Genomic DNA, 15,068 nt, shown 5'->3' with positions numbered 1-15,068 from the left:
CTGATGCAGTCAGTGCTTCTCGTGCTTCTGATGAGAACAGTCCATCACCTCACTAATTCACACTGAGGCCCACCTGATGCAGTCAGTGCTTCTCCTGATGGGAACAATTTATCACCTCATGCATTCATACTGAGGCCCACCTGATGCAGTCAGTGCTTCTCCTGCTTCTGATGGGAACAGTCCATCACCTCACACAGTCACACTGAGGCCCACCTGATGCAGTCAGTGCTTCTCCTGCTTCTGATGGGAACAGTCCCTCACCTCACGCATTCACGCTGAGGCCCGTGTGATGCAGTCAGTGCTTCTCTTGCTTCTGATGGGAACAGTCCATCACCTCACTCATTCACACTGAGGCCCGTGTGATGCAGTCAGTGCTTCTCCTGCTTCTGATGGGAACAGTCCATCACCTCACACATTCACACTGAGGCCCGTGTGATGCAGTCAGTGCTTCTCCAGCTTCTGATGGGAATAGTCCATCACCTCACGTACTCACACTGAGGCCCACCTGATGCAGTCAGTGCTTCTCCTGCTTCTGATGGGAACAATCCATCACCTCACACGATCACAGTGAGGCCCACATGATGTAGCTCAGTAAAGTCTCTCACCTCACACATTCACAGTGAGGCCCACCTGATACAATCAGTGCTTCCCCTGCTTCTGATGGGAACAGTCCATCACCTCACGCATTCACACTGAGGCCCACCTGATGCAGTCAGTGCTTCTCCTACTTCTGATGCAAACAGTCCATCACATCACTCATTCACACTGAGGCCCACCTGATGCAGTCAGTGCTTCCCCTGCTTCTGATGGGAACAGTCCATCACCTCACACAGTCACACTGAGGCCCACCTGATGCAGTCAGTGCTTCTCGTGCTTCTTATGGGAACAGTCCATCACCCCAGACATTCACACTGAGGCCCACCTGATGCAGTCAGTGCTTCTCCTGCTTCTGATGGGAATAGTCCATCACTACACACAGTGATACTGAGGCCCACCTGATGCAGTTCAGTACAGTCCCTCATTTCACACATTCACACTGAGGTCCGTGTGATGCAGTCAGTGCTTCTCCTTCTTCTGATGGAAACAGTCCATCACCTCACACATTCACACTGAGGCCTACCTGATGCAGCTCAGTACAGTCCCTCACCTCACACATTCACACTGAGGCCCACCGGATGCATTCAGTGCTTCTCCTGCTTCTGATGGGAACAGTCCCTCACCTCAACAGTCACACTGAGGCCCACCTGATGCAGTCAGTGCTTCTCGTGCTTCTGATGAGAACAGTCCATCACCTCACTCATTCACACTGAGGCCCACCTGATGCAATCAGTGCTTCTCCTGCTTCTGATGGGAAAAGTCCATCACCTCACACAGTCACACTGAGGCCCAGCTGATACAGCTCAGTGTAGTCCCTCACCTCACGCATTCACACTGAGGCCCGCCTGATGCAGTCAGTGCTTCTCCTGCTCCTGATGGGAACAGTCCATCACCTCACACATTCACACTGAGGCCCACCTGATGCAGTCAGTGCTTCTCCTGCTTCTGATGGGGACAGTCCATCACCTCACACAGTCACACTGAGGCCCACCTGATACAGCTCAGTGCAGTCCCTCACCTCACACATTCACACTGAGCCCCACCTGATGCAGTCAGTGCTTCTCCTGCTCCTGATGGGAACAGTCCATCACCTCACACATTCACGCTGAGGCCCACCTGATGCAGTCAGTGCTTCTCCTGCTTCTGGTGGGATCAGTCCCTCACCTTACGCATTCACGCTGAGGCCCACCTGATGCAGTCAGTGCTTCTCCTGCTTCTGGTGGAAACAGTCCATCACCTCACGCATTCACACTGAGGCCTTTGTGATGCAGTCAGTGCTTCTCCTGCTTCTGATGGGAACAGTCCATCACCTCACACAGTCATACTGAGGCCCACCTGATGCAGTCAGTGCATCTCGTGCTTCTGATGAGAACAGTCCATCACCTCACTAATTCACACTGAGGCCCACCTGATGCAGTCAGTGCTTCTCCTGATGGGAACAATTTATCACCTCATGCATTCATACTGAGGCCCACCTGATGCAGTCAGTGCTTCTCCTGCTTCTGATGGGAACAGTCCATCACCTCACACAGTCACACTGAGGCCCACCTGATGCAGTCAGTGCTTCTCCTGCTTCTGATGGGAACAGTCCCTCACCTCACGCATTCACGCTGAGGCCCGTGTGATGCAGTCAGTGCTTCTCTTGCTTCTGATGGGAATAGTCCATCACCTCACTCATTCACACTGAGGCCCGTGTGATGCAGTCAGTGCTTCTCCTGCTTCTGATGGGAACAGTCCATCACCTCACACATTCACACTGAGGCCCGTGTGATGCAGTCAGTGCTTCTCCAACTTCTGATGGGAATAGTCCATCACCTCACGTACTCACACTGAGGCCCACCTGATGCAGTCAGTGCTTCTCCTGCTTCTGATGGGAACAGTCCATCACCTCACACGATCACAGTGAGGCCCACATGATGTAGCTCAGTAAAGTCTATCACCTCACACATTCACAGTGAGGCCCACCTGATACAATCAGTGCTTCCCCTGCTTCTGATGGGAACAGTCCATCACCTCACGCATTCACACTGAGGCCCACCTGATGCAGTCAGTGCTTCTCCTACTTCTGATGCAAACAGTCCATCACCTCACTCATTCACACTGAGGCCCACCTGATGCAGTCAGTGCTTCCCCTGCTTCTGATGGGAACAGTCCATCACCTTACACATTCACACTGAGGCCCACCTGATGCAGTCAGTGCTTCTCCTGCTTCTGACGGGAACAGTCCCTCACCTCACACATTCACACTGAGGTCCGTGTGATGCAGTCAGTGCTTCTCCTGCTTCTGATGGGAACAGTCCCTCACCTCACACAGTCACACTGAGGCCCACCTGATGCAGTCAGTGCTTCTTGTGCTTCTGAGGGGAACAGTCCATCACCCCAGACATTCACACTGAGACCCACCTGATGCAGACAGTGCTTCTCCTGCTTCTGATGGGAACAGTCCATTACCTCACACAGTCATACTGAGGCCCACCTGATGCAGTCAGTGCTTCTCGTGCTTCTGTTGAGAACAGTCCATCACCTCACTAATTCACACTGTGGCCCACCTGATGCAGTCAGTGCTTCTCCTGATGGGAACAATTTATCACCTCATGCATTCACACTGAGGCCCACCTGATGCAGTCAGTGCTTCTCCTGCTTCTGATGGGAACAGTCCATCACCTCACACAGTCACACTGAGTCCCACCTGATACAGCTCAGTGCTTCTCCTGCATCTGATGGGAACAGTCCCTCACCTCACAGATTCACAGTGAGGCCCGCCTGATGCAGTCACTGCTTCCCCTGCACTTGATGGGAACAGTCCATCACCTCACGCATTCATACTGAGGCCCACCTGATGCAGTCAGTGCTTCTCCTGCTTCTGATGGGAACAGTCCCTCACCTCACGCATTCACGCTGAGGCCCGTGTGATGCAGTCAGTGCTTCTCTTGCTTCTGATGGGAACAGTCCATCACCTCACTCATTCACACTGAGGCCCGTGTGATGCAGTCAGTGCTTCTCCTGCTTCTGATGGGAACAGTCCATCACCTCACACATTTACACTGAGGCCCGTGTGATGCAGTCAGTGCTTCTCCAGCTTCTGATGGGAATAGTCCATCACCTCACGTACTCACACTGAGGCCCACCTGATGCAGTCAGTGCTTCTCCTGCTTCTGATGGGAACAGTCCATCACCTCACACGATCACACTGAGGCCCACATGATGTAGCTCAGTAAAGTCTCTCACCTCACACATTCACAGTGAGGCCCACCTGATACAATCAGTGCTTCCCCTGCTTCTGATGGGAACAGTCCATCACCTCACGCATTCACACTGAGGCCCACCTGATGCAGTCAGTGCTTCTCCTACTTCTGATGCAAACAGTCCATCACCTAACTCATTCACACTGAGGCCCACCTGATGCAGTCAGTGCTTCCCCTGCTTCTGATGGGAACAGTCCATCACCTTACACATTCACACTGAGGCCCACCTGATGCAGTCAGTGCTTCTCCTGCTTCTGACGGGAACAGTCCCTCACCTCACACATTCACACTGAAGTCCGTGTGATGCAGTCAGTGCTTCTCCTGCTTCTGATGGGAACAGTCCCTCACCTCACACAGTCACACTGAGGCCCACCTGATGCAGTCAGTGCTTCTCGTGCTTCTTATGGGAACAGTCCATCACCCCAGACATTCACACTGAGGCCCACCTGATGCAGTCAGTGCTTCTCCTGCTTCTGATTGGAATAGTCCATCACTACACACAGTCATACTGAGGCCCACCTGATGCAGTTCAGTACAGTCCCTCATTTCACACATTCACACTGAGGTCAGTGTGATGCAGTCAGTGCTTCTCCTTCTTCTGATGGAAACAGTCCATCACCTCACACATTCACACTGAGGCCTACCTGATACAGCTCAGTGTAGTCCCTCACCTCACGCATTCACACTGAGGCCCGCCTGATGCAGTCAGTGCTTCTCCTGCTCCTGATGGGAACAGTCCATCACCTCACACATTCACACTGAGGCCCACCTGATGCAGTCAGTGCTTCTCCTGCTTCTGATGGGAACAGTCCATCACCTCACACAGTCACACTGAGGCCCACCTGATACAGCTCAGTGCAGTCCCTCACCTCACACATTCACACTGAGGCCCACCTGATGCAGTCAGTGCTTCTCCTGCTCCTGATGGGAACAGTCCATCACCTCACACATTCACGCTGAGGCCCACCTGATGCAGTCAGTGCTTCTCCCGCTTCTGGTGGGATCAGTCCCTCACCTTACGCATTCACGCTGAGGCCCACCTGATGCAGTCAGTGCTTCTCCTGCTTCTGGTGGAAACAGTCCATCACCTCACGCATTCACACTGAGGCCTGTTTGATGCAGTCAGTGCTTCTCCTGCTTCTGATGGGAACAGTCCATCACCTCACACAGTCACACTGAGGCCCACCTGATGCAGTCAGTGCTTCTTGTGCTTCTGATGAGAACAGTCCATCACCTCACTAATTCACACTGAGGCCCACCTGATGCAGTCATTGCTTCTCCTGCTTCTGATGGGAACAATTTATCACCTCATGCATTCACACTGAGGCCCACCTGATGCAGTCAGTGCTTCTCCTGCTCCTGATGGGAACAGTCCATCACCTCACACAGATTCACACTGAGGCCCGCCTGATGCAGTCACTGCTTCTCCTGCACTTGATGGGAACAGTCCATCACCTCACACATTCATACTGAGGCCCACCTGATGCAGTCAGTGCTTCTCCTGCTTCTGATGGGAACAGTCCCTCACCTCACTCATTCACACTGAGACCCACCTGATGCAGGCAGTGCTTCTCCTGCTTCTGATGGGAACAGTCCATCACCTCACACATTCACACTGAGGTACGTGTGATGCAGTCAGTGCTTCTCCTGCTTCTGATGGGAACAGTCCCTCACCTCACACAGTCACACTGAGGCCCACCTGATGCAGTCAGTGCTTCTCGTGCTTCTTATGGGAACAGTCCATCACCCCAGACATTCACACTGAGGCCCACCTGATGCAGTCAGTGCTTCTCCTGCTTCTGATGGGAATAGTCCATCACTACACACAGTCATACTGAGGCCCACCTGATGCAGTTCAGTACAGTCCCTCATTTCACACATTCACACTGAGGTCAGTGTGATGCAGTCAGTGCTTCTCCTTCTTCTGATGGAAACAGTCCATCACCTCACACATTCACACTGAGGCCTACCTGATGCAGCTCAGTACAGTCCCTCACCTCACACATTCACACTGAGGCCCACCGGATGCATTCAGTGCTTCTCCTGCTTCTGATGGGAACAGTCCCTCACCTCAACAGTCACACTGAGGCTCACCTGATGCAGTCAGTGCTTCTTGTGCTTCTGATGAGAACAGTCCATCACCTCACTCATTCACACTGAGGCCCACCTGATGCAATCAGTGCTTATCCTGCTTCTGATGGGAACAGTCCATCACCTCACACAGTCACACTGAGGCCCAGCTGATACAGCTCAGTGTAGTCCCTCACCTCACACATTCACACTGAGGCCCGCCTGATGCAGTCAGTGCTTCTCCTGCTCCTGATGGGAACAGTCCATCACCTGACACATTCACACTGAGGCCCACCTGATGCAGTCAGTGCTTCTCCTGCTTCTGATGGGAACAGTCCATCACCTCACACAGTCACACTGAGGCCCACCTGATACAGCTCAGTGCAGTCCCTCACCTCACACATTCACACTGAGCCCCACCTGATGCAGTCAGTGCTTCTCCTGCTCCTGATGGGAACAGTCCATCACCTCACACATTCACGCTGAGGCCCACCTGATGCAGTCAGTGCTTCTCCTGCTTCTGATGGGAACAGTCCATCACCTCACACAGTCACACTGAGGCCCACCTGATGCAGTCAGTGCTTCTCGTGCTTCTGATGAGAACAGTCCATCACCTCACTAATTCACACTGAGGCCCACCTGATGCAGTCATTGCTTCTCCTGCTTCTGATGGGAACAATTTATCACCTCATGCATTCACACTGAGGCCCACCTGATGCAGTCAGTGCTTCTCCTGCTCCTGATGGGAACAGTCCATCACCTCACACAGTCACACTGAGGCCCACCTGATACAGCTCAGTGCTTCTCCTGCATCTGATGGGAACAGTCCCTCACCTCACAGATTCACACTGAGGCCCGCCTGATGCAGTCACTGCTTCTCCTGCACTTGATGGGAACAGTCCATCACCTCACACATTCATACTGAGGCCCACCTGATGCAGTCAGTGCTTCTCCTGCTTCTGATGGGAACAGTCCCTCACCTCACTCATTCACACTGAGACCCACCTGATGCAGGCAGTGCTTCTCCTGCTTCTGATGGGAACAGTCCATCACCTCACACATTCACACTGAGGCCCACCTTATGCAGTCAATGCTTCTCCTGCATCTGATGGGAACAGTCTATCACCTCACGCACTCACACTGAGGCCCACCTGATGCAGTCAGTGCTTCTCCTGCATCTGATGGGAACAGTCCATCACCACATGCACTCACATTGAGACCCACCTGATGCAGTCAGTGCTTCTCTTGCGTCTGATGGGAACAGTCCATCACCTCACGCATTCACACTGAGGCCCAACTCATACAGCTTAGTACAGTCCATCATCTCACACACTCATACTGAGGCCCACCTGATGCAGTCAGTGCTTCTCCTGCTTCTGATGAGAATAGTCCATCACCTCACACAGTCACACTGAGGCCCACCTGATACAGCTCAGTGCAGTCCCTCACCTCACAGATTCACACTGAGGCCGGCCTGAAGCAGTCAGTGCTTTTCCTGGTCCTGATGGGAACAGTCCATCACCTCACACATTCACACTGAGGCCCACCTGATGCAGTCAGTGCTTCTCCTGCTTCTGATAGGAACACTCGATCACCTCACACAGTCACACCGAGGCCCACCTGATACAGCTCAGTGCAGTCCCTCACCTCACACATTCACACTGAGGCCCACCTGATGCAGTCAGTGCTTCTCCTGCATCTGATGGGAACAGTCCATCGCCTCACACGTTCAAACTGAGGCCCACCTGATGCAGTCAGTGCTTCTCCTGCTTCTGATGGGAACAGTCCATCACCTCACACATTCACACTGAGGCCCACCTGATGCAGTCAGTGCTTCTCCATCTTCTGATGAGAACAGTCCATCACCACACACGTTCACACTGAGGCCCGTGTGATGCAGTCAGTGCTTCTCCTGCTTCTGATGGGAACAGTCTATCACCTCACGTACTCACACTGAGGCCCACCTGAAGCAGTCAGTGCTTCTCCTGCTTCTGATGGGAACAGTCCATCACCTCACACATTCACACTGAGGCCCACCTGATGCAGTCAATGCTTCTCCTGCGTCTGATGGGAACAGTCCATCACCTCACGCACTCACACTGAGGCCCACCTGATGCAGTCAGTGCTTCTCCTGCATCTGATGGGAACAGTCCATCATCTCACACATTCACAGTGAGGCCCACCTGATACAGCTCAGTACAGTCCATCACCTCACACACTCATACTGAGGCCAACCTGATGCAGTCAGTGCTTCTCCTGCTTCTGACGGGAACAGTCCATCACCTCACGCATTCACACTGAGGCCCATGTGATGCAGTCAGTGCTTCTCCTGCTTATGATGAGAACAGTCCATCACTTCACACAGTCACACCGAGGTTCACCTGATGCAGTCAGTGCTTCTCCTGCGTCTGATGGAAACAGTCCATCACCTCACGCACTCACACTGAGGCCCACCTGATGCAGTCAGTGCTTCTCCTGCGTCTGATGGGAACAGTCCATCACCTCACACATTCACACTGAGGCCCAACTGATACAGCTCAGTACAGTCCATCATCTCACACACTCATACTGAGGCCCACCTGATGCAGTCAGTGCTTCTCTTGCTTCTGATGAGAATAGTCCATCACCTCACACAGTCAAACTGAGGTTCACCTGATGCAGCTCAGTGCAGTCCCTCACCTCACACACTGATACTGAGGCCCACCTGATGCAGTCAGTGCTTCTCCTGCTTTTGATGAGAATAGTCCATCACCTTACACATTCACACTGAGGCCCACCTGATGCAGTCAGTGCTTCTCCTGCTTCTGATGGGAACAGTCCATCACCTCACACAGTCACACTGAGGCCCACCTGATACAGCTCAGTGCAGTCCCTCACCTCACACACTCATACTGAGGCCCACCTGATGCAGTCAGTGCTGCTCCTGCTTCTGATGAGAACAGTCCATCACCTCACACAGTCACACTGAGGTTCACCTGATGCAGTCAGTGCTTCTCCTGCGTCTGATGGGAAGAGTCCCTCACCTCACACATTCACACTGAGGCCCACCTGATGCAGTCAGTGCTTCTCCTGCTTCTGATGGGAACAGTCCATCACCTCACTTACTCACACTGAAGCCCACCTGATGCAGTCAGTGCTTCTCCTGCTTCTGATGGGAACAGTCCATCACCTCACACATTCACACTTAGGTCCACCTTATGCAGTCAATGCTTCTCCTGCATCTGATGGGAACAGCCCATCACCTCACGCACTCACACTGAGGCCCACCTGATGCAGTCAGTGCTTCTCCTGCATCTGATGGGATCAGCCCATCACCTCACACATTCACACTGAGGCCCACCTGATACAGCTCAGTACAGTCCATCACCTCACACACTCATACTGAGTCCAACCTGATGCAGTCAGTGCTTCTCCTGCTTCTGATGGAAACAGTCCCTCACCTGACACATTGACACTGAGGCCCACCTGATGTAGTCAGTGCTTCTTCTGCTTCTGATGGGAACAGTCCATCACCTCACACAGTCACACTGAGGCCCACCTGATACAGCTCAGTGCAGTCCACCATCTCACACATTCACACTGAGGCCCGTGTGATGCAGTCAGTGATTCTCGTGTTTCTGATGGGAACAGTCCATCACCTCACGTACTCACACTGAGGGACACCTGATGCAGTCAGTGCTTCTCCTGCTTCGGATGGGAACAGTCCATCACCTATCTGATTCACACTGAGGCTTACCTGATGAAGTCAGTGCTTCTGCTGCTTCTGATGGGAACAGTCCATCACCTCACGCATTCACACTGAAGCCAACCTGATGCAGTCAGTGCTTCCCCTGCTTCTGATGGGAACAGTCCATCACCTCACACATTCACACTGAGGCCCACCTGATGCAGTCAGTGCTTCTCCTGCTTCTGATGGGAACAGTCCATCACCTCACATATTCACACTGAGGCCCGTGTGATGCAGTCAGTGCTTCTCCTGCTTCTGAGGGGAACAGTCCATCGCCTCACGTACTCACACTGAGGTCCACCTGATGCAATCAGTACTTCTCCTGCTTCTAATGGGAACAGTCCATCACCTAACTCAGTCACACTGAGGCCCACCTGATGCAGTCAGTGCTTCTCCTGCTTCTGATGGGGACCGTCCCTCACCTCACTCATTCACACTGAGGCCCACCTGATGCAGACAGTGCTTCTCCTGCTTTTGATGGGGACCGTCCCTCACCTCACTCATTCACACTGAGGCCCGCCTGATGCTGCTCAGTGCTTCTCCTGCTTCTGATGGGATCAGTCCCTCACTCACACGTTCACACTGAGGGCTTCAGTCGGGAGACTTGAGATTCAATCTCCCGGAATCTGACTAAGCCACGCCCCCGTCAAGCAGAGTTGATGGGAAAGGACATTATTCTCGGTGCGCTCGAGAGAATAAACCGCAGAGATGACCCCGCACTGGGTCTGACAGGGAAGGGAAGATATTAAACATCAAACCAGCAGAAAGTATTCTCTGCTGAGACCCACAGTTTTATCAAAGACTCCAGCAGCTTCCCCTGGTGATTTAATGTGACAAGACATGAAACTTGTATGTGTTTAGAAATCAGATTTCTTACTGACACGCCCACTCTGTCAGCGATTTGCTTTCTGTCTGTTGAGTAATTTCCATTTTAATGCCCAGAGAGGCGTGATTGGAAGGAGTCTCTGGCGATGCGTCTCATTCTGCAATAACCCCCGACCTCTCTTCCATATCATATCCAGTTATTTAGATAAAACAGAGCTTGAAGGGCCGGCCCCTCCCTGTGAGCCAGTTACTGCTGCCAGTCTGGTGACTCCTGTCCCTGAAGCTGGTCTAGCGCCTTGTGGCAGAAGAGAGCGCGCTGACCTCTGGGCGCATCCCTAGGAAGACAAACTGCACTTGTTGTGTCTCGTGACCATGAACCCCCACCTCTCCTCGGCATGGCTCCCCCTGCACCCCGTGTCTGTTTACACGCAGCTGCGCGCCCTCTGCTGAGACGTGGAGGTCGCTGTGGACAACAAGGCCACTGCTTATATGTAATTATTCAAACATTCAGCAGTCCTGGAGCGCCATAAGTGCATTAAAGGAGACCTCATCCGCACCCCTGTCATCTCCTGCCATGACACCCCTCTCCTCTCGCTGACTGCCAGGATGTCCCCTCATGATGCACCCCCCACACACCTCACCCCCGGCCCTCCTAGAGGGCATGAGGATATTTCACTCCTAAAGGTAATAGGTTCGCCAAATTCAAAGTACAAATATAATGTTTGCAGAGAAACATGAAGACATTAAAACACTTAATACTCTGCCGAAATATCTTTGTTTTCTAATTTCAGTCACACTAAGGTCCTCCCTGGCTGCGGCTGGGGCCCCCACAGGACAAAGGCTCCCTTTGTCTCCTCAATGGCAAAGCCCAGTCACCCATCGCAGGCTCCTGGTCCTGGCACGGAGGCATGCTGTCACCCATCACAGACGCCTGGTCCTTACACAGAGGCATGCTGTCACCCATCACAGGCTCCTGGTCCCAGCACAGAGGCATGCTGTCACCCAGCACAGAGGCATGCTGTCACCCAGCACAGGCTCCAGGTCCTTACACAGAGACATGCTGTCACCCATCACAGTCTCCTGGTCCTGACACCGAGGCATCCTGTCACCCATCACAGACGCCTGGTCCTGATATGGAGGCGTGCTGTCACACATCACAGGCTCCTGGTCCTGAAACAGAGGCATGCTGTCACCCACGACAGGCTCCTGGTCCCTGCACAGAGGCATGCTGTCACCCATCACAGGCTCCTGGTCACGGCAACGAAACATGCTGTCACCCATCACAGGCTCCTGGTCAACGCACTGAGGCATGCTGTCACCCATCACAGGCTCCTGGTCACGGCAACGAAACATGCTGTCACCCATCACAGGCTCCTGGTCAAGGCACTGAGGCATGCTGTCACCCATCACAGGCTCCTGGTCCGGACACCGGGGCATGCTGTCCCCTATCACAGGCTCCTGGTCCCAACACAGAGGCATGCTGTCACCCATCACAGATGCCTGATCCTCACACAGAGGCATGCTGTCACCAATCAAAGACGCCTGGTCCTGATATGGAGGTGTGCTGTCACCCATCACAGGCTCCTGGTCCTGACACAGAGGCATGCTGTCACCCATCCCAGCCTCCTGCTCCTGACACAGAGGCATGCTGTCACCCATCACAGGCTCCTGGTCCCAGCACAGAGGCATGCTGCCACCCATCACAGGCTCCTGGTCCCAGCACAGAGGCATGCTGTCACCCATCACAGACGCCTGGTCCTGATATGGAGGAGTGCTGCCACCCATCACAGGCTCCTGGTCCCAGCACAGAGGCATGCTGTCACCCATCACATGCTCCTGGTCCCGGCATGGCTGCATGCTGTCACCCATCACAGGCTCCTGGTCCTGACACAGAGGCATGCTGTCACACATCACAGACGCCTGGTCCTGATATGGAGGCATGCTGTCACCCATCACAGGCTCCTGGTCCCAGCACAGAGGCATGCTGTCACCCCTTACAGACGCCTGGTCCTGATATGGAGGCATGCTGTCACCCATCACAGGCTCCTGGTCCTGACACAGAGGCATGCTGTCACCCATCACAGGCTCCTGTTCCCGGCACAGAGGCATGCTGTCACCCATCACAGGCTCCTGGTCCTGACACAGTGGCATGCTGTCACCCATCACAGGCTCCTGGTCAAAGCACAAAGGCATGCTGTCACCCATCACAGGTTCCTGTCCCTGACAAAGAGGCATGCAGTCACCTATCACAGGCTCCTGGTCGTGATATGGAGGCATGCTGTCACCCATCACAGATGCCTGGTCCCGGCATGGCTGCATGCTGTCACCCATCACAGGCTCCTGGTCCTGACACAGAGGCATGCTGTCTCCCATCACAGGCTCCTGGTCAATGCACGAAGGCATGCTGTCACCCATCACAGGCGCCTGGTCCTGACACAGAGGCATGCTGTCACCCATCACAGGCTCCTGGTCCTGACACGGAGGCATGCTGTCACCCATCACAGGCTCCTGGTCCTGACACAGAGGCATGCTGTCTCCCATCACAGGCTCCTGGTCCCAGCACAGAGGCATGCTGTCACCCATCACAGACGCTTGGTCCTGATATGGAGGCATGCTGTTACCCATCACAGGCTCCTGGTCCTGACATAAAGGCGTGCTGTCACCCATCACAGGCTCTTGGTCCTGACACCGAGGCATGCTGTCACCCATCACAGGCTCCTTGTCCCAGCACAGAGGCATGCTGTCACCCATCACAGTCTCCTGGTCCTGATATGGAGGCAAGCTGTCACCCATCACAGGCTCCTGGTCCCAGCACAGATGCATGCTGTCACCCATCACATACGCCTGGTCCTGATATGGAGGCATGCTGTCACCCATCACAGGCTCCTGCTCCTGACACAGAGGCATGCTGTCACCCATCACAGGCTCCTGGTCCCAGCACAGAGGCATGCTGTCACCCATCACAGGCTCCTGGTCCCAGCACAGAGGCATGCTGCCACCCATCACAGGCTCCTGGTCCCAGCACAGAGGCATGCTGTCACCCATCACAGACGCCTGGTCCTGATATGGAGGAGTGCTGCCACCCATCACAGGCTCCTGGTCCCAGCACAGAGGCATGCTGTCACCCATCACAGGCTCCTGATCACAGGCTCCTGGTCCTGAAACAGAGGTGTGCTGTCACCCATCACAGTCTCCTGGTCCTGATATGGAGGCATGCTGTCACCCATCACAGGCTCCTGTTCCTGGCACAGAGGCATGCTGTCATCCATCACAGGCTCCTGGTCCTGACAAAGAGGCATGCTGCCACCCATCACAGGCTCCTGGTCCTGATATGGAGGCATGCTGTCACCCATCACAGGCTCGTGGTCCTGACACAGAGGCATGCTGTCACCCATCACAGTCTCCTGGTCCTGACACAGAGGCATGCTGTCACCCATCACAGGCTCCTGGTCCCTGCAAAGAGGCATGCTGTCACCCATCACAGACGCCTGGTCCTGATATGGAGGCATGCTGTCTCCCATCACAGTCTCCTGGTCCTTACACAGAGGCATGCTGTCACCCATCACAGTATCCTGGTCCTGACACAGAGGCATGCTGCCACCCATCACAGTCTTCTGGTCCTGATATGGGGGCATGCTGTCACCCATCACAGACGCCTGGTCCTGATATGGAGGCATGCTGTCTCCCATCACAGTCTCCTGGTCCTTACACAGAGGCATGTTGTCACCCTTCACAGTATCCTGGTCCTGACACAGAGGCATGCTGTCACCCATCGCAGTCTCCTGGTCCTGACATGGAGGCATGCTGTCACCCATCACAGGCTCCTGGTCAAGGAACCGAGGCATGCTGTCACCCATCACAGTCTCCTGGTCCTGACATGGAGGCATACTGCCACCCATCACAGTTTCCTGGTCCTGACATGGAGGCATGCTGCCACCCATCGCAGTCTCCTGGTCAAGGCACCGAGGCATGCTGTCACCCATCTCAGGCTCCTGGTCAAGGCACTGAGGCATGCTGTCACCCATCACAGTCTCCTGGTCCCGGCATGGATGCATGCTGGCACTCATCATAGGCTCCTGGTCCTGGCACGTAGGCATGCTGTCACCCATCACAGCCTCCTGGTCCTGAAATGGAGGCATGCTGTCTCCGAGTCTTGATATAGAGGCATGCTGTCACCCATCGCAGGCTCCTGGCCCTGGCATGGCTGCATGCTGGCACTCATTGATGGCACCTGGTCCTGGCATGACTGCATGCTGTCACCCATCACAGGCTCCTGCTCATTTCACATAGGCATGCTGTTATCTCTCACAGGTTCCTGGTCCCTGCACAGAGGCATGTTGTCACCCATCACAGTCTCCTGGTGCTGATGAGAAGGCATGCTGTCACCCATCACAGGCTTCTGGTCGTGGCACGGAGGCATGCTGTCACCCATCACAGGCTCCTGGTTCTGCATGGCTGTATGCTTTCACCCAACACAATCTCCTGGTCCTGGCATGGCTGCATACTGGCACCCATGGCAGGCTCCTGGTTCTGGCATGGCTGCATGCTGTCACCCATCACAGGCTCCTGGTCAAGGCACCGAGGCATGCTGTCACCCATCACAG

Source organism: Pleurodeles waltl, chromosome 11, assembly GCF_031143425.1.
Source record: "Pleurodeles waltl isolate 20211129_DDA chromosome 11, aPleWal1.hap1.20221129, whole genome shotgun sequence".
In the NCBI taxonomy this organism is placed as follows: Eukaryota; Metazoa; Chordata; class Amphibia; order Caudata; family Salamandridae; genus Pleurodeles; species Pleurodeles waltl.
The sequence above is the reverse complement of the archived record's forward strand: the minus strand, read 5'-3'. Positions refer to the sequence as shown.